General features: G+C 37.3%; 1 long non-coding RNA gene across 1 annotated transcript in view; it reads left to right on the top strand.

Annotated features, from left to right (window-relative positions):
* The first annotated feature begins 2,996 nt into the window (after positions 1 to 2,996).
* The window catches only part of LOC129634342 (uncharacterized), a 95,726-nt gene continuing 73,543 nt past the window's right edge, over positions 2,997 to 25,179 (top strand). Inside the window, exon 1 of the long non-coding RNA XR_008705565.1 lies at positions 2,997 to 3,246. This is a non-coding gene — a long non-coding RNA (uncharacterized LOC129634342). The remainder of the gene's footprint in view (positions 3,247 to 25,179) is intronic.

The raw sequence follows: 25,179 nt of genomic DNA, 5'->3' as shown, positions 1-25,179 counted from the left end.
CAAAAAATTCTAAGGAAGCTCATGACTGTATATATAACTGTGGAAAGGTTTATAAGTCAAAAAATACTGTAGACAGTAGAGTCTGCCTGCAATGCAGGAGATTACGAGTCGATCCCTGGGTCAGAAAGATCCCTTGAAGAAGGGAATGGCAACCCACTCCAGTATTCTTGCCTGGAGAATTCCATGGACAGAGGAGACTGGTGGGTTGCAGCCCATGGGGTCACATGGAGTTGGACACGACTGACTAACACACTTGTATAGGCTGTTGGAAAATGTGTAGGTTGTCTCCTAGCTTTGACTTCTGCTCGCTTGTTCTGACCCTTTGTGCAGTAGTATGACAATGTTGGAGAAGGCAATGTCACCCCACTCCAGTACCCTTGCCTGGAAAATCCCATGGACGGAGGAGCCTGGTGGGCTGCAGTCCATGGGGTCGCTAAGAGTCAGACACGACTGAGCAACTTCACTTTGACTTTTCACTTTCATGCATTGGAGGAGGAAATGGCAACCCACTCCAGTGTTCTTGCCTGGAGAATCCCATGGACAGAGGAGCCTGGTGGGCTGCCGTCTATGGGGTTGCACAGAGTCGGACACGACTGAAGCGACTTAGCAGCAGCAGCAGCATGACAATGTTATACCTGAATTTTGTCTGCACTGCAAGTGTTTCCCCACTGGCCTTTCATGGTTGTGTGCATGGCGTACTCTTTCCTCTTTGCTCTGTGATGGTTTCTCACTCCCATGCTCTGCATTCATAGGTCCATAATTGTCCATTCATAGGTCCATATGCCCCTGTCTGTAACTGCCCAGGCCTCCAGGAACCTAAGTCAAGTTCAGAGGTGTTGCCTCTTGTAGTCTAGAAGAGTTTGGACATCAGTGTCTGCCAGATGATGCACCCTCAATAAGAGAGTAAAAGTGTGACTGAATAAAAGAACAAGCTAACAAACTAGCCGGAGTCCCAGCCATAAAAGACTTCTCACAGAGAAGTAACTTGAGCTAAGTTTTGAAGGATGTTTATATCTAAGATTGGTAAAGAGGTGAAGCGAATGCCCTAAAAAAATGCATAAATCATCCCTCTATACAACACTGCCTTTGCTGCCTTGCCAAGATGAACATCGCGTCAGTACATTGCTGGCAGCCAGTGTCACCGTCATTTTTCCTCCTCTGATCTCTACCTTATTTCTTAGATACTTTCGTTTTGCTTATGTTGATAATTCAATACTGCAGCTTCCTCTTTGTTTCTACTCTGCAGTCATAGAGCTCACTTTTGATCTTGCATCAGCAGCCTCATTCACTGATGAATGCCTGAGACCTTTCAAATCCTTTATACCTGTTATGATTCACTATCTTGGATGCATGATACTTGCTCCTGAATTTTGTGAAAACTTTAATTTTTCAACATTTCTCACTTCATCCAAACCATCTGTTTCTTCCAAGATTCTACCTTGGGATGCTTCAGTGCTGACTAACCAGCACCCTAGTATCATGGACTCTTTAGTAAACTGGCTAAAGAAGGTTATCTCAGGAACACCCCATTGCTGGATCATTTCTATCATCTTCTTTGCATCAGCACCCTGGCTGATATTACATATATATGTATATGTAATATATACACATATATGGGTTTCCCTGGTAATTCAGACAGTAGAGAACGCACCTGCCAATGCAGGAAAGTTCAATCCGTGGGTCGGGAAGATCCCCTGGAGAAGGGAATGGCAACCCACTCCAGTGTTCTTGCCTGGAGAATTCCATGGACAGAGGAGCCTGGTGGGCTACAGTCCATGGGGTCACAAAGAATCAGACACAACCCAGCACGCACGCACACATTGAGAACACTGACTTCATTTTATACATAAGTGTAACCCCATTGTGGCATGCGGGAAAACTTCATAAAGTTTTTCTCCCTAACTTTCAAAAATTATGTCTTATTTGATTGTTGGGATCTTTTTACAATGTATGCATTATCAAATCATCATGTACACTTTAAACATATTATAACTTTGGCAATTACACCTCAATAAAACTGAAAAAAAATCTGCTTTGCACTTTTAAAAACATCTCTGAATTATCTCCAGCAAAGTGAAAGGTAGGGTTTTCATGTTTAAATTTGTCCCCAAAATGTACATAGACTTTAAATTTGAACTTGAAGGGTATACTTTGAAAAATTAAATGTGTAATTTCACAGCATCAAGCAACAAGATATAAAGTATTTCCATCACCCATCTCAGAAATTTCACTCTTCCCGCTTCTCATTAATCTTGCCCCTAAAGTCACCAGTATATTTATTTTTATCACCATAGTTTGGCTTTGCTGTTCTCGAGTGTCATAAAAGTGGAAACATACTGTGTTTACTTTTATGCCTTGCTTCTTTTGCTCACTGTAACCTTTTAGGGATTGTTTAGTGCATCAATTAAATGTTCTTTTAAAAAACTTTTTAACAGTTTTCCATTCTAATAACTTACTAGTATTGGTTTATCCACTCCTCCAATGATAAGCATCAGAGTTGTTTCTAGTTCTGGGCTATTCTGAATAAAGCTGTTTTAAACAGTCTTGTGCAAGTATATCATGAGCATATATTTTCATTTGTTTTAGAAAAATACTTGTGGTAGGCAGAGTAATGGCCTCTCATATATCCACATCCCCAGATCCAGTGAATAAGTTGCATGGCGAGGAAAATTCTGGTAGCAGATGGAAGTAATGTTACTAATCATTGGCTGACCTAAAGGGAGCAGGGCTTCCCAGGTGGCTCAGTGGTAAAGAATCTGCCTGCCAATGGAGAAGATGCAGGAGACCTAGGTTTGGTTCCTGGGTCAGGAAGATCCCCTGGAGGAGGAAATAGCAACCCACCTCCAGTATTCTTGCCTGGAGAATTCCATGGACAGAGGAATCTGGCAGGCTAGAGTCCATGGGGTTGCAGAGTCAGACACGACTGAGCATTGGGATGCGCAAGGGAGCATGCGCTGGGTATCCAGGTGTGCCCAATATTATCATTAGCATCCTTATATAAGGTAGAGAAACGCTGGTGAGTCAGTGCCGGAGAGATGTGGTGTGGGAAAGAAGGGACTGGACGTTGCTGGCTTTAAAGGTAGAAGGAAGCTGTAAGGCCAAGAAATGTGGGTGACCCCTAGAAGAAGGAAAAGGCAAGGCACGAAAGTGGATTTTCTCCTTGAGCCTCTAGAAAGGAATGGAGCCCTGGCGTCACCTTGATTTTAGCCCAATGAGACCCATTTTGGACTTCTGAATTCCAGAACAGTAAGATAATAACTGTGTTTTTACTTTAGCCACTAAGTTTGCAATAGTTCCAACAATAAGAAAGTTGTATCAGTGAATGAAATGCTGAGTCATATGGTAGGCCTATAGTTAACTTCATAAGGAGCTACTGGATTTTTTCAAACATACTAATTTACATTCTCTCCCATCAACAATGCATAAGAATTTAGTTTCTCCGAAAACTTGCCAACATTTAGTGTTGTTCATTTTTTAATTTTGGCCTTTTTGTTAGGAGTAAATTATTATCATATTGTAGTATTGATTTGATGACTAATGCTATTGGGCACATTTTCATGTACTTGTAGTCCATTTCTAAGTCTTCTGGGAAATACCTGTTCAAGACCTTGACCTGTTTGTATTGTTTGCTTATTATTTGTATGAGTTTTTAGTATGTTCTAGAGATAAATCCTTTATCACATACAAGTATTGTCGGTATGTTCCTCCCACCTGTGTCGTGTCTTAACATTTTCTTTAGGGCATCTGTTGATGAGCAGATATTTTAAAATTTGAATCAAATCTATCTTTATAGTTTAGTATTTAGAGTTTTTTGTTTCATGGCTAAAAAGCCTTTTTGTTTAACCCGTGGTCATAATATTACTCTGTAGTGTATGGTAGAACTTTTATAGTTTTAGCTTTTTATTTTTGTATGTGACATGAAGTGGGAATCACTGTTTTCCTTACTTTCATTGCAAACTGTTGAAATGACTTTTCCCCATTAAACTGCAGTGACGTCATTAGACCATGTAAGTATTTATTTCTGCATGTTCTATTTGCTTCCATTGATCTATTTGTCTATTTGTGTTTCAATGCTGCACTGGTTATTGTCACTTAATAGTAATGCTTAAAATTAAGTAGTGTTAATTAATTACTTAATTAAGCCTCCAAACCTTTCTCTCTTTTTTTGATGATTGCTTCATCTATTCTAGATCTTTTGATTTTATTTAAGTTTTAGAATCAGGTTGTCAGTGTCTATGCTATGTCTTAATTTTCTTTTACTTCAATTACTTTGAATCTCTATGTTTGTAAAGAATGGGAATCTTAAAAATACTGAATTTTCAATTCATTAATATGGCATGTTTCTTCTTTAATTGGGTCCTTAAATTTTCTCTTAAAGATTTATAATTTTTAATATAGAAGACTTAAATATATCTTTCATTAAATGTATTCCTAAGTATTTCGAGGGATTGTTTGGTGCTGTTAAACTGTGTGGCTTATTAATATCTTCCAGTTCTTTGTTGGTGTTAAAATCAGTTGATTTCTGTATGTTGACCTTGTGTTCTAGGATCTTTGTTACTCGTTAGTCATAGTGTCTTTCTGGGTTTCATAGGATTTTCTACATACATGATGATGTAACTAAGTCAAAATGGCACCCCACTCCAGTGTTCTTGCCTGGAGAATCCCAGGGACGGGGGAGCCTGGTGGGCTGCCGTCTATGGGGTCGCACAGAGTCAGACACGACTGAAGCGACTTAGCAGCAACAGCAGCAAGTCATCTATGCATAGACAAATTTATTTTTTCTCTCCCAGTCTTTATACATTCGTTTTTATGTGCCATATCACACTGCTCAATGGATGTGGTTTGGGTGGACTCCGGGAGTTGGTGATGGACAGGGAGGCCTGGCGTGCTGCGGTTCATGGGGTCGCAAAGAGTCGGACATGACTGAGCAACTGAACTGAACTGAGGAGATTTAGTCAGCTTTGGACAGAATGGTATAAGTGAATACCTTCACATTGTTTTTGATAGTAGGGAAAAAGTGGAGTATATGTCAGTTTCAACTATCATGTTAAAGGATGGTTTTTCACAGATGTCATTTATAATTGAAATGCTTTTCTATGCTTAGTTTAAGAATTTGTCATGAATGAGTGTTAAATGTTATCTGCTTGTTCTTTTGCTTCAATTAAGGTAATTATGATTTTTATTCTCTGCTAATGTGACTTTTCTCTTTTTAATCTTGTCACAACCTTACAATCTGGGGATAAACTCCATTTGATTCTTTTTATGTAATGCTAGATTCCATTTGCTGTTAATATTCGTTTAAGAATTTTTATTAGGTTCATCAGAAATATTGGTCTGTAATTTTATTGTTATTTTAATGTCTTTGTTTAGGCTGGTTTTAAAGTTATTCTGGTTTCATGAAAAGACATAGAAAATACTGCCACACTTTATTTTCCTAAATGATTCATGTAAAATATTAATCATTATTAAATATCAGGTAGAATTCACCAGTGAAGTTATCTAGACCTAATGTTTTCTTTGTGGGAAAATATTTACTTATGAATTACATTTCTTTAATAAGCTGAGAAGCATTCAGGTTTTCTATATTTATCAGTTTTAGAAAGTTTTTTTCCTAGAATTTTTGTCTTTTTCATCTAACTTGTCAAATTTATTTGTGCTAAATTGTACATAGTAATATTCCTTTAATTGAGTATGATGTGCTTACATGCTATTTTTCAGACTTGGCTTACTTAGGGTTTATTAAAACTCTTGGATCTTTGTGGTCCTATTTTCCACCAAACTTCAGGTTTTCAGTTGTTTACTCAGTATTTCTGTCTGATGCATTCTTGATAATTTTTCCTTCCTGGTACTCTGTACTTACGTTTGCACAATATCATCTCACGGGTAATTGAGATTTTGCTGGCATTTTAAATATTTTTCTTTCCCTTCAGTTTGAATAATATTATTGATCCTTTCTTAGCATAGTGTCTAATCTATTGTCTAATATCATCTAATTTGTTAGATAGATAATTTAAACCATCCAGAATGCTTTTATTTGATATCACTTAATTTTTAGCTCTAGAATTTCCATTTCTTTTTAGTTTCTATTTCTTTAAGATTTGTCCACCTTTTCATTTAAATCCTTGAATGTGTTTATAATAGCTGTTTTAAAATCTATATCTGCTATCACTCATACCTATTTTTTAAATTATTTTTCTCCTTAACTATGGGAGACATTTTCCTGCTTTTGTCTCATAACTTTCCACTGTATATGTTATTTTGTGGAGAGTTTCATGTGCGTTATCTTCATTTTAGTCCTATTAAGTTTTATTTTATCTGACAACTGACTGATAGATTATTTTGATCCTTTAAACTTGGTTTTGTGCTTTGTAGGAAGCGTTGATTTCAGGACTTTTTTTCCCAGTTAGAGCTAGGGTATTTCCTTTCCTCTGGGTCATGATTTTTCCAGAATCTTGATTGGATGTCTAGATTGTTCAGTGAGGTCTCTATAGTCTAGCTGGTCCAAATTCTGACTTCTTTTAGTCCTGTGCAATGTCTGATATCACCTCAAAGTCACTGTCTGCTAGACCTCATGGACAATGTCCTGTTCATGAGCACTTGGCCCTCAGCCAAGGACAGAAAGTGAACCCTCATGCAAACTTCCAGGGTGCGCTCCCTGTACAGGATACAAGAAGAATACTTCACTTTCCATCCTGTGTTCCTCCAGTTCCACCTGCCTTGGTCACTTAAAATGTAATCTACAACTCCTCCCCTGAGATTTCTGCTTTATCCTGGACTTACCTCATTACTGCAAAGTTGTGGAAACTGTCCCATATAGACATTTGGGAATAATAAGCCTACCTCATGGACTTTCCTTTCTCTCAAGGATAATAGGGCTGCTCAGTTTCCAATGCTTGAAAGTTATTCTCATATTTTTTCCTGTTTTGATAATTATTTACATAGGAGAGTAAGTTCAAAACAAGTTACTTACAGTTTCTGGAAGCCACAGTTCTCTAACATACTTTTTGAGTTCCTTCTACGTATAAAATAATGTGTACATTATTTATGGGGAAGAAATAAAGTTTTCTTCCATCTGAGAGATAAGAAGTGTCCATATATAACTACAGTATGAGACAAGTGACTTTTTTCAGTTCCTGGAATGCACCAAGACATTTTCCACCTAAGAACTTAGCAAGTCCCTGTGTCTCAAATACTTCCCTCTTCCCTTAATCTGAATAACTTTTATTCATCCATCAGATCTCAGCTGAAATGTCACTTCCTTGGGAAGTCTTCTCTGACTTTTGCTTCTCTATTATTTTCTTTAACCTTATTCTTTTGCATGATAGCCTGTAGTTTTCCAATACAACTCTTACCACAATTTCTCCTTATACATATCTGTGATTATTTCTATATTTCATAAGTGTAAGACTAAATTTTTTCACTGCTATATCCCTAGACCTATTGTAGTATTAAAGTAATAGTATAATAAAATAAGACTATAAGATATTTCTTTAATGGAAAATGAAGGCATTATAAGTATCACAATCAGCATAGAAAATACTTGTATTCTTTCTGACATTCATTTCCTATTGGGTAGATCAGAAAGGGTCTTAAGAGATGGAATTTTAAGAATCAGAGATGGGAAAGGGGGCTTTCTAGACAAGCTGGCATGGGTTTAGAACATAAAAGTCATAACTCGTGGGTTTAGAACATAAAACTCATAATTCAAAAGTTATAATTCTCTAGACCTGTTTTTCTAGAGAATTAATTAGAATGGATTCATTAGGATGACAAAAAGAAATAAAACTTGGAAGGCAAATGACTTTAGAGTCCTAATCTTACCACCTTCATAATAAAAACCAATGTGTAAAGCATTAATCTCTGCATATTACCAAGTGTATATAATATTTATTTTAAAGATTTAATTTATCTTTAAAAAGCTAGTATTACATAGGAGTTGTTGTGAATAATTTCATAAGAAGACATGGACTGAAAAAACTGATACCCATGAATTTTAGTGCCTCAGTTTGAAATGCAGTTTTGTTGAGAAGGATACCCAGAAATCAGCTGCTCTGTCAGACCCAATAAAGCATAAACTTTTCTACCCATGATTCATAGCCATGTTCGTATTAAATAAACCACAGGACGTGTGACGTGACATGGAGATGGGATCCTTAAGCGTGTGGGATATAATACAGTTCTGGAACCTACTTGTAATTCACCTCTTATGCCTGTAGGAGAATGCTTGGAACCACAAGTGAATGCTTATGAGGGTTCCATGAAAACAAAGAGCATAGTTAGGGTGGGTACTGGGAAAAAGGAATCCAGATGCCATCCCCATCTGAGACTTTTGGTATATGCATACTCCAGTTACTTCCCCCATTTGCAGTTAAGCACTAACATATAAATGAGTGGTCTATCCATTGCCTCATGCTGTTAATTTTTGGAATAGTTGTAGCTGAGACTTTCTGTAAAGCAGTCAAAGCCACCTCCAGGAACCAATTAGTCTCTTCCTATTACCCCAGTCTTACTAGTGAAACCCACTCAGTCATAGGGATCATGATCAACCCTATTTACAGGTCCTCCTTGGTCCACTTAACAGAACGGATATGATTTTCCTTATCTTTACTTTCTCCAAGCATTGTCCTACACCTTGAAAAGTGGAGTGACTCTATAATTAAGTTACGTAGTCAGTGTGAGCAATTCTCCACCCAAACTGGTCAGTAACTAACCTCTCTACCACCACCACAGTGTGGAAAGGTGGAGGTATGTCCAGCAACTCTCTCACCCACTGGTATTAGCTGAATTTGCATTTTCAGCTTGCTAAGTTCCCACCTTCTTAGCGCTCAAAAGCTGAGCTGACTTAGACTGGTCCTTCTTTTCAACCAGCTAAGTGCTACTTGTCTTTTCTCAGTTTAAAGCCATTTCATTGGGAGGCCTCCCCTGAGACTCCAAACCAGATCCGGTTCCCCTGCTGTATCTGTCTTTTTGTCACAGTGCTAGCATCTTGACAGCAGAAAAGTGGTAGCATTTCACAACTAAGAGTGTGGCCTTCTTAGGAGCCCAACTGCCTGCCTTTCAACCCTAACTCAAGTTATATTAGCAGGTAACATGTTTTTAACTTCTCTGTGTTTCAGTTGCTTCATATTTAAGATGAAGATAATGCATCTGTCTCATAGGGTTGTTTTCAAGGTAATTTTATGTAAGTTTATATGTAAAGCACTTAAATCATGGGCATTATTTATCAATTATTATCACAACTTTTGATTATTCATTTATTTTTACTTGGCTCATTCATTAAACACTCAATTTAGTAAATACCTGCTATGTGCCAAGCTCACGGTCAGATATATATATGTGTGTGTGTGTGTGTGTGTGTGTGTGTGTGTGAATAAAATCTCTGCCTTAAAGACTTCTGTTCTAGTGTTCTAGATAAAAACAAATAATAACTTTGAACATTATATAGTATATGATAAAGCGATGCTTAAAAATAGAATTTTTATTCTATTGGATGGATCTAGAGGCTGTCATAGAGTGAAGTAAGTCTGAAAAATGTGTATTAACACATATGTGGAATCTAGAAAAACAGTATACAGATGAATCTATCTGCAAAGCAGAAATAGACAGATGAAGAGAATAAACATGAAAACCAAGGGGAGAATGGGAGATTGAATAAATTAGATTGGAATTGACATATACATAACTGCTATGTATAAAACAGGTAACGAGAACCTACTCTATAGCACTACAGGAAGAAAAGGTAGTCTATCTGTAGAACATATATTAAGCTTAAAAATGCATTTCAATGTACTTTATGTGGAGACAAATACTGTTTGATTCCACTTAGACAAGGTACCTAGAATAGTCAAATTCATAGTCAGAAAGTATACTGGAGTTAAAAATATATATATTGGTAGGTTCCAGGGATTGGAGGTGAGGGAGGAGGCAGAATAAGGAGTTGATATCTAATGGGTAGAGTTTCCGTTTAGGAAGGTGAAAAATCAGGGCAATGGATGATGGTGAGAGTTGTACAAAAATGTAAATGTACTTAGTGCCACTGAATTGTATAGTTAAATATGGTCATAATAATATGTTTTATATTATGTGACTTTTACCATAGTAAAAAAAAAATTTTTTTTACATAAATACAAATAGAAAAAAATAGAACCAAGTAAAGAGAATTGGGAGTACTTAGAGAATGGATTGTAACTTTGAGAATGGCCATGGAAGGCCTCATAAGAGAATGTAACATTTGAGCAAAAACAGAGCAGATTACTGGGTGAAGATTGTTCTCATGACAGGACAAATGCCAAGGTTCTGAGGGAGGTCTGGGTGTGTGTGGCCTGTGGAAGGGAAAGGGAGGTCGATGTGGCTGGAGAATGAGCAAGAGAAAGAATGAAGAAATGAGTTGGTGGCCCAGGCCCTTTAGGCCAATGTAAGAACTCCTACTCTCGGTGAAATGGGAGACGTTGCAGGATTTTGAGCAGAGAAGTAACAGTCTGACTTGTGTTATGAAAGCATCATTCTTGCTCTGTTCAGAATAGACCATGTGTGAGAGTGACATGGCTAAAAAAGCACAAGACCTGTTGGAGACCATAGCTGAAATCCACACATGAGAAGACTGTGGGTAGCAGGGGGGAGGTGAAGATGTAGTCAGACTCTGGATACCTTCTGCAAATAGAGACAGCAGACCTCTTGACAGAATGTTGACAAGGTTGGCATAGAGAAAGATGATAACTATCTCTTCACCCACGAGAAAATTAGTCATGACCATGTTCATTGTTATTTCTTCAAATGAAAAGATGCCTGATGGATAGCTGTCACTATGGTTCAACAGAAGTAGGTCAACAGTATTCTAAGAGATGGAAGTTTAAGCTAGAATGTCAATTCATTTTTAATCAAATCTTTTCAAAATTATTCTTAACCAGAACACTCCTATTCCTAAGATATTCTTAGTAATCAGTAGGTTGACTGATGGTAGCTGAAGTCAGAGCCCAAGGTGGTAGAGTATTTTAATAGATATTTTTATTACAAACACACATACAATCAAATAGCCTGCCTTGCATAGTACTCCTCCCTTGAGGCCTGAGTCACTGTCCTTCTTCCCTGTATACACATCAAATACACCTGGGCACTTGTAGCAGTTTTCACATACTCATTAGATATGTGATATTACCACCTTGCCTATCAGCAAGTCTTGTTCTTGGAGCCACTCAATTTAAAATCATTTTTGCATGTACCTAATCCTGTTTAGTTCTAGTGGTTTTTATTAAGTTTTGGAAGAGAGGCACACTGACTAGGAGTTTACATCTAAGAGGAGATGTTTAATTATTTTGCCCCCTTTTCAATCCTTGTCCCTCTACAAATGTACCAAGAAGTTTCAAGAAGTTCTAGGAGCTGGAAATGATCTCTTGACTTTCCCATAGTTTATTCCTACTTAATATCATCCTGTGTCAGTTCTTTGTCTTCATAAAACGACATAATGCCTATTTGACAAAAGGTAGAAAATGTGACTTCACAGGTTTCCCTCTCCTCCGGTGGTGTAAAATAGACTTTCCTTCCCTTTTCACACTGTGACGTGGTCCTCCTGGTGACGCCAGCACACATTTGTGCATTTCGAAGCTGGGAACAGAACCAGGAAACCCAGGTTGAACCAATACACTTGGCCTCATGAGCACTGATAGCTCAGGACTTCCTCATAACTGATGGGGGAATTTTTTTTTTTTTTTTTTTTTTCAGATAACGGAGCAAATGCCACAAAATTCACACATACTAGTATTTATTAACGGAGAAGGCAATGGCACCCCACTCCAGTACTCTTGCCTGGAAAATCCCATGGACGGAGGAGCCTGGTGGGCTGCAGTCCATGGGGTCGCTAGAGTCGTCCACGACTGAGCGACTTCACTTTCACTTTTCACTTTCATGCATTGGAGAAGGAAATGGCAACCACTCCAGTGTTCTTGCCTGGAGAATCCCAGGGACGGGAAGCCTGGTGGGCTGCCGTCTATGGGGTCACACAGAGTCGGACACGACTGAAGCGACGCAGCAGCAGTATTTATTAAACACCTTTATCTTTCATAGATCATTTTTTTGAGTAATTCTTTAGGAAGTCAAAATCTCCAAATGAGTGGCAAACTTTGCTTTTACAACCAGCCAGCTGACCAGAAGTCTTTTTTTAAACTATTGTTCAACTATTGTAACCGGTAAAACAAGACCAATTTGAAACCTATTTGACCAATTTAAAACCAAAAGGCAGCTATCTCACACTGAGAAATCTGGCATCTTTTAAATGATTAGCTCTTTGGGAAAGAAAGTATGTTCTGTAAATTCACATTTTTCACATAAAAGAATTCTGATATCTCGTAAGAGCATTGGAAAGCCTGTATCTTAGAGGACTTGCCTTCTACACATAATGTTTTTTTCCTTTGTTTTTAATAAAATGCCTATGGACTTAAATAGGCTTCCCAGATAGCTCAGTTGGTAAAAATCCACATAAATAGAGGGATATAAAACAGCTGTATGCAGAAATACCCAAAGCCACCTCAAATAAAGAGGTGTCAACCATAAAATTATATTGATTAGAAGTGAAAACACCTTATTAGGTATAAGGTCATTTGGGGGCTTACTGACTGTAAATGTATGTTCCCAGCTTCTTCAATTAAATAACAAGGGGAAATGGAAAAATACAAAAATTATCATTGCTGGGATGAGAAAGATGTGGTGTAATAATGGGGAGGGGGGAGGGAAACCTTGATTAAATGCAGCATTACCATGCATCAATAGCATCATTAGCTGTTAGGCTTCAGGATTTTTAATAAGGAATCAAAGACCAAAATGAGAATGATTTAGAATCTATTATTCAGGAGGCAAGAAATTGGAATGATAATCATACCAAATGAGCCAAAAATAAGGGATTAAGAAAAGGTATTTAAAAGTGAGTAAGAATAAAATATACAAATTTAAGCCAAAGCAAGCTAATACCTCATTACAATGACTTGACATTTAAAGCAAGCACACAATTCCAAATCCAGCTCTATGAAAATCACTTATTAATAAAATCTGCTAGACACTCTCTGTGGTTGCAAGTACATTAGAAGTGATTTAACTATTTTGATATCTAAATTTAACAGTTTTCCCATAAACAGGAACTTTGCAGAGAGACACAGTGTAGGCAAGACCTTTTTCAACTAAAAATCCTAAGTGATGACGTCTCTGTATCGACCCACCTACCTGTCTGTTTACCTATTTATCTCTCCATTCACATAGCTTGCATCTCTGTAATATGTCCACATGCCAAAAGAAATGCTCCAAACTCTAAAAATCTCCTAATATCTTTGAGAACAGATGCATTAACAGAAACCCTCCATGGATCTGTGATGTGTAGGGCTTTAATGTTTTGTTCCTGTGCAACACACAAGAAGTAAATCAAACATTTCAAGTACTGGACATTAATAATACCCCCATCCTCAAAGGAGGACTCACTCCTAATGGAAAGATTATTCTCCAAACCTCATCAGCAGTGCCAGCCTCAAGGTGACTCACTCTCCCACCTGAACTTGCAGCAATTTCTTCCTCCACTGCTCTTGCCAGACATTAGCTGTTGCCATCCTCCACAAAGGGATGTTAATAGTCTTGAAGGCAATATGCTGTTTTTGTTCTTGCTTCCTTGTCCCCTCCCTTGTTGCTCATTAACTTATATCTGCCCTCTAGGAATATAACTAAGTAATCATCTAAGGTGAGGTAGAGAGCTCTTGCAACTTCACAGATAAAGAGTAGAGGGAAAAGGTTTTTTAAAGTAAATTATTAAAACCAAGATAACTCATTATTCATGAACCAGAGATCAGCTACTCCAAATGTCCTTAAAGTTGGTGATCGTCAATGTCGTATAATACATTTGAACTCATTCTGGATTCAGTGTGCAGTTATAAACACCACTTTCTCACCTCTTAAAATGTTCCATCTATTGACAGAAAACACGCACAAGTTTAGCAGAGATGACAAAACATGTTGAGATAACACACAAACAGCTTGCCCTCTGGGTTGTTTAACATGGTGCCCTTTAGTGCTTAAGAGAGAGAGAGCATTTCTTTGTTTCTTGCAGGGAAGGTTGGCTAAATTCAAGTGTATCATATATTCAAGCAAATACAAGCAAATACGTACTTTGTCTTGGTGCGTCGGTGCCTCTCTGCTTCTGTGTCAGACTCTGTGTGAATCTATGGACTGTAGCCCACCAGGCTCCTCAGTCCTTGGGATTCTCCAGGCAAGAATTCTGGAGTGGGTTGCCATGCCCTCCTCCAGGGGATCTTTCTGACCCTGGGATAGAACCTATGTGGTTCTTTACCACCAGCACCTCCACTTCTCTTGGAGTGGAGACAGCCTATGCTGCAAGACTGCTAGATTCTTAAGTGAATTTCAGAGTTACTGAGGGGTTAAGACTAAATTTTCTGAATGTACAAAATAAGGAAAATGAAGATCTCTTGGGAGAGCAGCATGCTATGGTATGGCAAACCCTAACCCTCCCATCCATTCTTCTGTAAATTCCTGCTACTTGGGGTTGAGTCTTGCTTGAAAAAATGCCATGTAGGAATTTTCTCTTCCTCTGTCAACCAGTAAAGAACTTTTGGACAAGCTGAACAGAAAACTCCTTTTCCAACTCCTGTGTTATGATAGATATTGGATTCAGTGTTCCTTTTCGAAAATGCCTTCTTTGACCCCTAGCCATGACATACTCCATTCCAATTTATAGTCTCCTTTATACACAGAGAAGAAAATGCAGTGAGTTGTTCGATGCCTATTGTCTGGGCTGTAATGATGATGATTCAGCTAAGGTTTGCCGAGGGTATTGACATTCTTAGAGGAAGGGCACTGAAGTGCACGGCACAGGCCTCTGGGAAATCTCAAAATCTTTTCTTCATGCAAAGATACTCTCAGATACTTCAGAACTGTGGTAATATTATGCTTTGGAAGATGAGGAAAGTGCTTTTATTTCCCTACAGGTGGGACAACATCTTGACGACTATAACAGCTTTTTCAGAGTTTCTAAAGATCAAGTTCACCAAAAAAAAAAAAAAAAAAAAAAAAAAAACCTCTGTATCCTAAAATTTTCCTATTGAAAGAAACTAATCATGCTGCCCTGCTCCTTATAAACCTCCACTTAAGCTTTCTACTATAGTCACTTTTCTCTAATGAGCACAGATTTCCTTTTAAACTCACAAAAATAAGATGTAGACCATATTAATGATTGGGCAGAAGAACTGGAGTTTATTTTTTGGTAACGTATTACAGAATGCAGAGTTGAGGGCAACAGAGAATGAGATGGTTGGATGGCATCTCTGACTCAAGTTTGGGCAAACTCCCAGAGATAGTGAAAGACAGGGAAGTGTGGTGTGCTGCAGTTCATGGGATCACAAAGAATTGGACATGACTTAGCAACTGAACAATGATATTGCAGAATATTTCTCTTTTTTTTTTTTTTTAAATTTTGTTTTATTTTTAAACTTTACAATATTGTATTAGTTTTGCCAAATATCGAAATGAATCCGCCACAGGTATACCTGTGTTCCCCATCCTGAACCCTCCTCCCTCCTCCCTCCCCATACCCTCCCTCTGGGTCGTCCCAGTGCACCAGCCCCAAGCATCCAGTATCGTGCATCGAACCCGGACTGGCGACTCGTTTCATACATGATATTATACATGTTTCAATGCCATTCTCCCAAATCTCCCCACCCTCTCCCTCTCCCACAGAGTCCATAAGACTGATCTATACATCAGTGTCTCTTTTGCTGTCTCGTACACAGGGTTATTGTTACCCTCTTTCTAAATTCCATATATATGCGTTAGTATACTATATTGGTGTTTTTCTTTCTGGCTTACTTCACTCTGTATAATAGGTTCCAGTTTCATCCACCTCATTAGAACTGATTCAAATGTATTCTTTTTAATGGCTGAATATTTCTCTTTATATGAGGATAATTTTTATAGCAGAAGTAGTCTAACTTTTTGCTACTCTGAGCTTGGTTGTATGTCCAGTGACTGCTGAAAGCATTGGTAGTTGACCAGGTCAATTTGGATTCGAGCATCTGGGTAGGAGGCTGGCTTTCAGAACTAGAGCAAAAGGCCAGATCAGAAAGATTCAAACTACACTTAAAAACCTTGAGTTTTTGTGGAGATGACATTGACAAGTGTATTCTCACCTAGAAATTATATTCCCAAGGATATTTTCTAAGTATTCTCTTCTTTTTTTTTTTTTCCATCAAACCTGTTCCAGTACTGCCATGCCTGAAAAACAATATATGTACTTTGCAAACACTTCGTACATTATGTATGTCCCCTAGAGAGTCTCCATACCTCTAAAAGTATTTCTCTTTTGATATAGTCTAGGAATTTTTTTTCTTCACCGTTTGAGAGATTTAAGAAAATCTATAATAAATAACTTTTAGTCATTATTTAACCTTATACTGTGGTATTGTTATGAGTTAAGCCTCCCACTATGCTTTCTCCTTGAAGTCATATGCCTTGTCTCTGTATTGTAGCGACTTTTTCTTACTTTGGCCAAGTCCACAAGCACCTATAAAGGGACCTTACTTTCTTATAGCAGCACCTGGAAGATTTCCTTTTTCTCTACCTCCTACTCCACCCCTCTTACCTCCCCTCTCTCTGCCACAAAAAATTCTCTTCAATCTCATAAGTTCACCTGCCCATCTTAAAAATAAAAGTATACAGTCTATCTGGACCCTTGGAAAGTGACGAAAGTCTCTATTCCAGAGATTTTTCCAAAATGGGTTTTCTCATTTCCTTTGAATCCTGGTTTTACATTTCTTGTCCCATCTAACACAAAGGAGATTTACTTTCGATTCTTCTCAGTAACAGGTCACCAGGTATGCCGTATCCAGTTTCAGAACTAAGCCCTCATGGGAGAATTTAGTTTGAAAGACCAGTTGTGAGAACCTGCTGAGTACCTCTGCCCCATGTCTAGGCAGACAAGACCATGTATGCATGCAGCAACCCTAAGGATATGTGTTCTGATGCACATATGAAAGAAAAGTGTGGACTGAGTGGTGGGTGTGTGTGTTTTTCTAAACTTCTGTGTGGGAGGTGTGTCTGAGTCTAGTTAATTCTACCCCTGTCTGTCTTCTGCTATGATAATGGAGATAGAAGTCCAGGTTGTCATCCATCCGCTGGTACTTGAAATGTAACAGTGCCCTTACCAGTTCACTTCCTATTCTAGAATCTAACTTTCGGATCTGATTGTGTGCTACGTGGGACTAACATAGTATCCTGTCTGACTCAAGTACAAACTACATATTTAATTGTACTTTTACTGATTTTTTGTCTGACTTATTTAAAACAGATTTTTAAAATTTAATGGTAAAACTATCATTTTTTTTCCTAATCTAGTTAAATGTTAACACCACAAAAGTTTGCTGAATTACCATCCAAATTCCTTTCTTCCCTGGGAGGAATAACTGGAACTATAAAGCAAGGCGATTATAGCTCTTGTAATTCACTGTAGCTCTCCAATACACATACAGTACAGAAAATGCATGATTGTTTATATCATGCCACATTAAAACCAAGAAGAGCTTAAATGGGCAAGATTCTGAGGATAGTGAGATTCTATTGTATACTTTTGTTCATCTCTGATCCTTCTCTTCTGGTCCCTTGGTATGCACATAAACGTTTTTTCTTTTATAATTTAGGTAAAAAAACTTCTGTGAATTAAGGAGCATATCTTCAAATGTTCAGTGTGAAGAAATGATTGGTTGACTGGCCAAAATCCAGTTCCTTCATACTCATAGCTGACATGTCTTTTCCCCTAAAAACTTATGGTGCTCTAGGCTGAAGTCATTACCTAGTCAACCACTTGGGAGTGAGGCTGGAAATCTCATCTCTTTTTTCTTAATAGCTCACTCATTATGAATCGTCCTTTTTTTTTTTTTTCTCATCTTCATGGCTTAGATATCACCTTGCATATGCAGTCCATTCTGTTTTGTGATTCCTCTGTTTTAATAAACTTTACCAAATTACAAAAATATGATTTGGTACCAGTTTTCTTTGGAAAATAAACACCATTTAGAATATATTGGTATGAAACAGGCTCTTATGAGTTTGCCTGGAAACTATTCCTGAGAGAAAATGAATTCAAAGATTCAGTGTCTAATTACAAATTCAATGTTGAAATGTAAACCACATGTAAGTTCAGGCATGCCAAGTGATTTATTTTAGGCCCTATTGCTCTTACAAATGAAATATTATCACTCTTGGTATATATCATTACTGATTAGGGATATAATCAGAATTATATTAACCCCCGCTCTTCATGCAGGGAGTATGGCTTCAAGAATTTGAATTGCATCCATCAATTCTTCTTTTATAAAGTATCTATTAAACATCTATCAATATGGCTGCCAGTTAAAAACAAAAATCTTGAGCTCAGTTCTGCCTACTTTTTCAAACCACAGTCTCTCCACCCTGTACAGAAAAAGGAAACATAATAGAATTTTTTTGAGTGGACAATGACTGAATATGTAGTTTGGAAATCTCTTTGGGCAATTCTGATGAACTCATCCATACTCACTTGAGAAGCCCTGCTCTATATTCTTTCTGTTGGAAATCTCATTTACTCCTATGGCTTCAAGTAACTTTAATATGCAAACAACCCTCAAGTCTGTACTTGAACATTGTTTTTCTCCACAACCTTCTGCCTCTAGGTCGCCTCCTTTAAAGCGGTTCCTCACATAAAACTTCCTCAAAATCAAACTCAGGGTCAGCTGCTCCATGTATTGAATTTTCCCTTGGTTTCTACTTCATTACTTATTACTGTGTATATAACTACTGCTATTGGAAGCTTAAAATCATTATTGTCTCTTCCCTTCCCTTTGTCTTAGAACTTCATGTCTTCTCTGTCTCAGAGTCTAGTTAGTCCTTTACCCACAGTGAGTCTCTATAATCTGTCTCTTGTTCTCCATCTCCATTATCAGCCCTTAGAGACAAAACCTCTATTGACTGATATTTGAACAACTGCCAATTGCCACGTGGCAATCCCATCCCTGGTACAAGTCCTTCAGTTACCATTCTAAAACAAGAAATACGATCATTTCACTCAGTTCTTTAAACTTCGATGGTATTTTCGTCACCTACCAGATTAATTTAAACTATAATGAGTGATATAAAACTCTTCAGATTGTAACTTTATTTCATAACCTGCCACTTTCTTTCTCCCTTGAACTTGAAGCATATAAAATGTCTCTGGATTTCTGAAAAACCTTTTTCCTCCAGTGCCTCTACATACTTGAAGCTAGTCTATTTCCTAGGACAACTGGGATTTGTAATGCAGCTTAACTCGCTAACCTTAGATTCACAGTATATAAATTAAGAATAGCAATAGCCATCTTACAGATTTGTTAGCAGATTATTAAGGGAGGTGTTTCTAAGGCCCTGAATACATATCCTAGTACAAAATTAATGTTCAGTAAGTGGTAGCTGTTTAATGCTGTTTGCTTGTACCTGACAGTTTTAATTTAGCATTATATTGTGAATATTTCTCCATGCTATCAAATGGTCTTTGAAAATATGATTATAAACTGCTGCATAGAAATAAATTACATGGATATACCTTAATTTATTATGCCAAGTGCCTATCGGCGGACATTTATATTGTTTTCAACTCTTTACTTTTATAAATAACACTATAATAAACATCAGCATACATAAATCTTTGAGGACACTTCCAAATATTTTCCTAGGATAAATTACTAGAAGTAGAACATTTTAAGACTCTAGAAACTTATTCAAACTACTTTCGAGAGAGGTAGCAATTGATGGTGCCACTTTCACTTGTACCCTTTCAAATATGCATAGTATATTCTTTCTTCCTCTTTCAGTCCCTTTACTATTATAATGATATCTCACTTATTTTTGTTACAACCAAACACTCCTCCATATTTAGTCCACTAGGCTCTTTTAGTAACAGGAACAAAAACCCATTTGCCTTGAAGAATCTTGGAAGGTTTTATTGACCTGTCTTTTGGCCTCATGGGAGTAGACTCTGTAGATTTCAAACTTTGTCCAAAAGGTTGTCTTATCTTCATTTAACCACATCTTAAATTAATCGCCCCTACAAATCCCCAATTGGTAATCCTACCAATCCCCAATAACCAACATGTTACTTTGCATGCTCAGTCGCTCAGTCATGTCGGACTCTTTGCAACCCCATAGACTGTAGCCTGCCAGGCTCCTCAGTCCATGGGATTCTCCAGGCAAGAATACTGGAGTGGGTTTCCATTCCCTTCTCCAGGAGATCTTCCTGACCCAGGGATCAAACCCAGGTCTCCTGCATTGCCAGGTGGGTTCTTTACCACTAGTGCCACCTGGAAAGCCCCAACTAAATATAAAAGCCATTTTATGATTCCTTGGCATTCATCCCTCGTACCACACCCTCAAAATACAAAAATCTTTATCCCATGATAAATGGAAAGATAATTATTAGGAGTAATAGAAGGGATGAGACTACTTAACCTCAAAATTATGAGCTCAATCAAGGTTCTGTTTGAATCACTGGTATCAGTGGCCCTTATCTGGCATCAACGATCAGTTATGTGCCAAAAATTACATAAATCCTACTTATCCACTGGCAGAAAATATAAACGTAATATTATTTCATACACTGATTACTAGCTAAGGAAATTTTAGATGATATAGGCTATATAGTTCAATAGGATTATATAGTATAGTCATTGTCTCCCCAAGGTCAAGCATATTGTAATCACTCAAAAAAAAAAAAAAATTTGAATGAAAGAAAAAGATGCATATACACCAGATTTGACTTTCAACTACTTTTACTTTTCACTCAGCTACTTTCACTTTCTTGTAACAGCTCTCAAAATTCTGATTAAACTTCCTCTCAAAATGTTTAGTTTGCATGTATTGAATTGATAATAGATAAACATAGTTTCTGATTTCATTATTAGCCTTTGTATATTCTCCACTCCAGTATTCTTGGGCTTCCCTTGTGGCTTAACTGGTAAAGAATCTGCCTGCAATGTGGGAGACCTGAATTTGATCCCTGGGTTGGGAAGATCCCCTGGAGAAGGGAAAGGCTACCCATTTAAGTATTCTAGCCTGGAGAATTCCATGGACTGTATAGTCCATGGGGGTAGCAAAGAATTATACATGACTGAGCAACTTCTCTTTCACTTTCATTTTGTGAAATATCATAGCATAATATGCTTTAATATGTTGTGACATATGTTACATGTATCCTGTAAGCCAGCAAGTGTGCTTGTAATTTAACCTAAGAAAATAAATAGAATTCCAGAAATAGAAATGAGTCAATGTGTTAACAAGCAAAGAGGGGAGAAAAGGAAACAATTCATATATTCAAACATGGAATTAATTAAATATACTGCAGAACATCTACACTTGAGTACTATCCAGCCATTGAAACTGGTGTTATAAAAGAATGTTTAAGCACACAGAAACTGTTTTTAATAAGTGAAAACATCAGGTCACACAGCTATACACAGAATAATATCCTATCTCCCTGTTCTGTCTTGAACCTGTCATCAGTGATTTTACCAAATGATAGGAAGGTTACCAATGACCTCTGTGTTGTGAACTGTCCACTGCCCAGTTCTCAATCCTCTTCTTACTTGACCTGTTGGCATCATTTGACCTAGATGACTGCACCCTCCTCTTTGGAATGGACTCAGAACTTGACTTACAGAGAACCATGTGTTCTCATTCTTTTTCTTCAAAGACGTCTCTTCCTCAGCCTCCTTTGTTCCTTTTGTATGTCACATCTTAAAATATGAGTTCCCAGTCCTCAGTCTTTGATTCTTTCTACTTCATCTTTACTTGCCCCTGGGTGATTCCATTCAGTCTTATGGTTTTAAACGCCATCTATAAAAGCTGATGTTAGCCAAATTTCAGTGCTAGCCTGGACGTCTAGTCTGAACTCCAAACTCGGCACTTGGCTGTCTATCTGATGTTACCAGTTAAATATTTAAAAAGCAGTTTTGATTAAACTTAAAAAATGAACTCCTGATGTTTTACCCTCAAATCTATTGCTCCCACAATCTTTACCATATCAAACAATGACAACTCTATTCTTCAAATAAAGTGGTGATAATAATAACAGAGTGAAGTGGATTAGGGCCCTCAGGGATGGGAGAGGGAGGGTGGAAGGGAAAAGATTTACATATTTAGTTCTCCCAGTTTTCTTCTAAATCTGTTTGAATATGCCAACATCGGTTGGATCATGGAAAAAGCAAGAGAGTTCCAGAAAAACATCTCTTTCTGCTTTATTGACTATGCCAAAGCCTTTAACTGTGTGGATCACAATAAACTGTGGAAAATTCTGAAAGAGATGGGAATACCAGACCACCTGACCTGCCTCTTGAGAAATCTGTATGCAGGTCAGGAAGCAACAGTTAGAACTGGATACAGAACAACAGACTGATTCTAAATTGGGAAAGGAGTACGTCAAGGCTGTATCTTGTCACCCTGCTTATTTAACTTATATGCAGAGTACATCATGAGAAACACTGGGCTGGAAGAAGCACAAGCTGGAATCAAGATTGCCAGGAGAAATATCAATAACCTCAGATATGCAGATGATATCACCCTTATGGCAGAAAGTGAAGAGGAACTAAAAAGCCTCTTGATGAAAGTGAAAGAGGAGAGTGAAAAAGTTGGCTTAAAGCTCAACATTCAGAAAACGAAGATCATGGCATCTGGTCCCATCACTTCATGGCAAATAGATGGGGAAGCAGTGGCTGCCTTTTTCCACTGACTTTTTTCTACTTTATCCAGTGATTTTTCTGGGCTCCAAAATCACTGCAGATGGTGATTGCAGCCATGAAATTAAAAGACACTTACTCCTTGAAAGGCAAGTTATGGCCAACCTAGACAGCATATTAAAAAGCAGAGGCATTACTTTGTCAACAAAGGTCCATCTAGTCAAGGCTATGGTTTTTCCAGTAGTCATGTATGGATGTGAGAGTTGGACTATAAAGAAAGCTGAGCACCGAAGAATTGATGCTTTTGAACTGTGGTGTTGGAGAAGACTCTTGAGAGTCCCTTGGACTGCAAGGAGATCCAACCAGTCCATCCTAAAGGACATCAGTCCTGGGTGTTCATTCAAAGGACTGATGCTGAAGCTGAAACTCCAATACTCTGGCCATCTCATGCTAAGAGTTGATTCATTGGAAAAGACTCTGATGCTGGGAGGGATTGGGGCAGGAGAAGAAGGGGACAACAGAGGATGAGATGGCTGGATGGCATCACTGACTCAATGAACTTGAGTTTGAGTGAACTCCGGGAGTTGGTGATGGACAGGGAGGCCTGGAGTGCTGTGATTCATGGGGTCGCAAAGAGTTGGACATGACTGAGCAACTGAACTGATTCATAAGGTTAAGTTTAGGCTTCAGTAGCACCAACTTCTGCAATCTCCCTCTCTCTTTTTAGTCGCTAGTCATGTCCAACTCTTACGATCCCATGAACTGTAGCCTGCCAGGCTCCTCTGTCGATGGGATTCTCCAGGCAAGAATATTGGAATGGCTTTTCATTTCCTTCTCCAGTAGATCTTCCCGACCCAGGGATCGAACCCAGGTCTCCTGCACTGCAGGCAGATTCTTTACCGACTGAGCTACAAGTCTGCAATATTAACTGTCAATATTTATCAACAAAAGTAATTCCTGAATTGACATATAAGTGATTTAGATTAATTAGAAAATCCCAGTCTCAAAATATTAGGTTTATTTAGAGTAAAAATTCTACCCTATGGTAAAAAGTTAGAAACATTCCTTTTTATTTAGGAACAAGATGAGCATGTCTATGATTGTCTCATCTAATTCAAAATACTGGAACTCCTGAACAACATAATAAGACAAAAAAAAAATGAGCAAAATTATAAGAATTGGAGTGAAATAAAACTATTTTTCAAAGATTTCTCCTACATTCAAAACCCCAAATTTTCTATAAATTGTCTGAATTAATAAGAGACTACATTTTACTACATGAAAGATCAATGTGTCAAAAAAGCCATTTGCATTTTTAGCTGCCAGAATAAGGATAGAAAATATAATTTTACTAAACAGACTAAATATCCTAATGATATTAATTCTTTCCAATTCTATCTAAATATTCATTGCAGTTTTAGTCATAATCGCAACAGAAATTTTAAAATTTATATGGAAGAATCACCAAGAAAAACATTATTATTGAAAAGAATGCATAGAATGCATTAAAGACTTACATATAAAGGCAAAACTTAAATTTTTGAAACAATATAGAATATTATTTTTATGCTTTTGAGAAAGGAAAAGATTTATTGAATAAGCCAGAAAAGAAACAATCAATAAATTTAACTATAATAAAATTAAGAACTTCTGGTTCTGAAAAGTGGTATTAAAGAAAGCTTTAAATGTACAACCAAGGAGGAGATATTTACAACATAACCACCAAAATACTCATGTCCCGAACATAAAAACAACTTACACAATTTAAGAAAAAAATTATTCCCCAAATGACACATATGAAAAAATATTTCACATAGGAAGATACAAGAATAAAAAGATGCTCAAACTCATTAGCAATCACACCTGAAAACTTAAAAAAAAAGTACACACAAAATGAGCTACCATCCCACACTGGACTCAAAAAACTATATAACATAGTTAAGAGTTGGTGGGGATGAGAAGCAATAGAAACTCTTAAATGCTACTCTTGGGAGAATAAATTGATGCAAAATTATGGAATTATGTAATAAAGTTTAAAATACACATATTCTGTCACCCAGTATTATCAATCCTAGGTAGTACATCTTAGAGAAACTTTTGTACATGTGTACCAGGAGACATGAATAAAAACAATCATAATTACTTAATTTTCAACAGCAATAAACTATAAGTGAAATGTGTCCATCAAAGGAGGATAAGTAAATAGTTATGAAATATTCATGTGATAAAACACTCTATCACAGTAAAAGTAAATAGTTCTGTGCACCAAAATGGATGAACCTCAGAACACTGAGTGATTGTAAAACAAGTCCCATTAATATGAATTCATAACAAGTTCAAAAACTGGCAATATTAAAAAAAAAATATATATATATATATATATATATGTTGGTTAGGGTTAAAATCAACTCTATGAAGAAAAGCAAGAGAATGAAACAATTCAGAGTAGTGTTTGTTGAAT

Source organism: Bubalus kerabau, chromosome 19, assembly GCF_029407905.1.
Source record: "Bubalus kerabau isolate K-KA32 ecotype Philippines breed swamp buffalo chromosome 19, PCC_UOA_SB_1v2, whole genome shotgun sequence".
Taxonomy (NCBI): Eukaryota; Metazoa; Chordata; class Mammalia; order Artiodactyla; family Bovidae; genus Bubalus; species Bubalus kerabau.
This window is presented reverse-complemented; position numbering and strand designations above follow the sequence as displayed.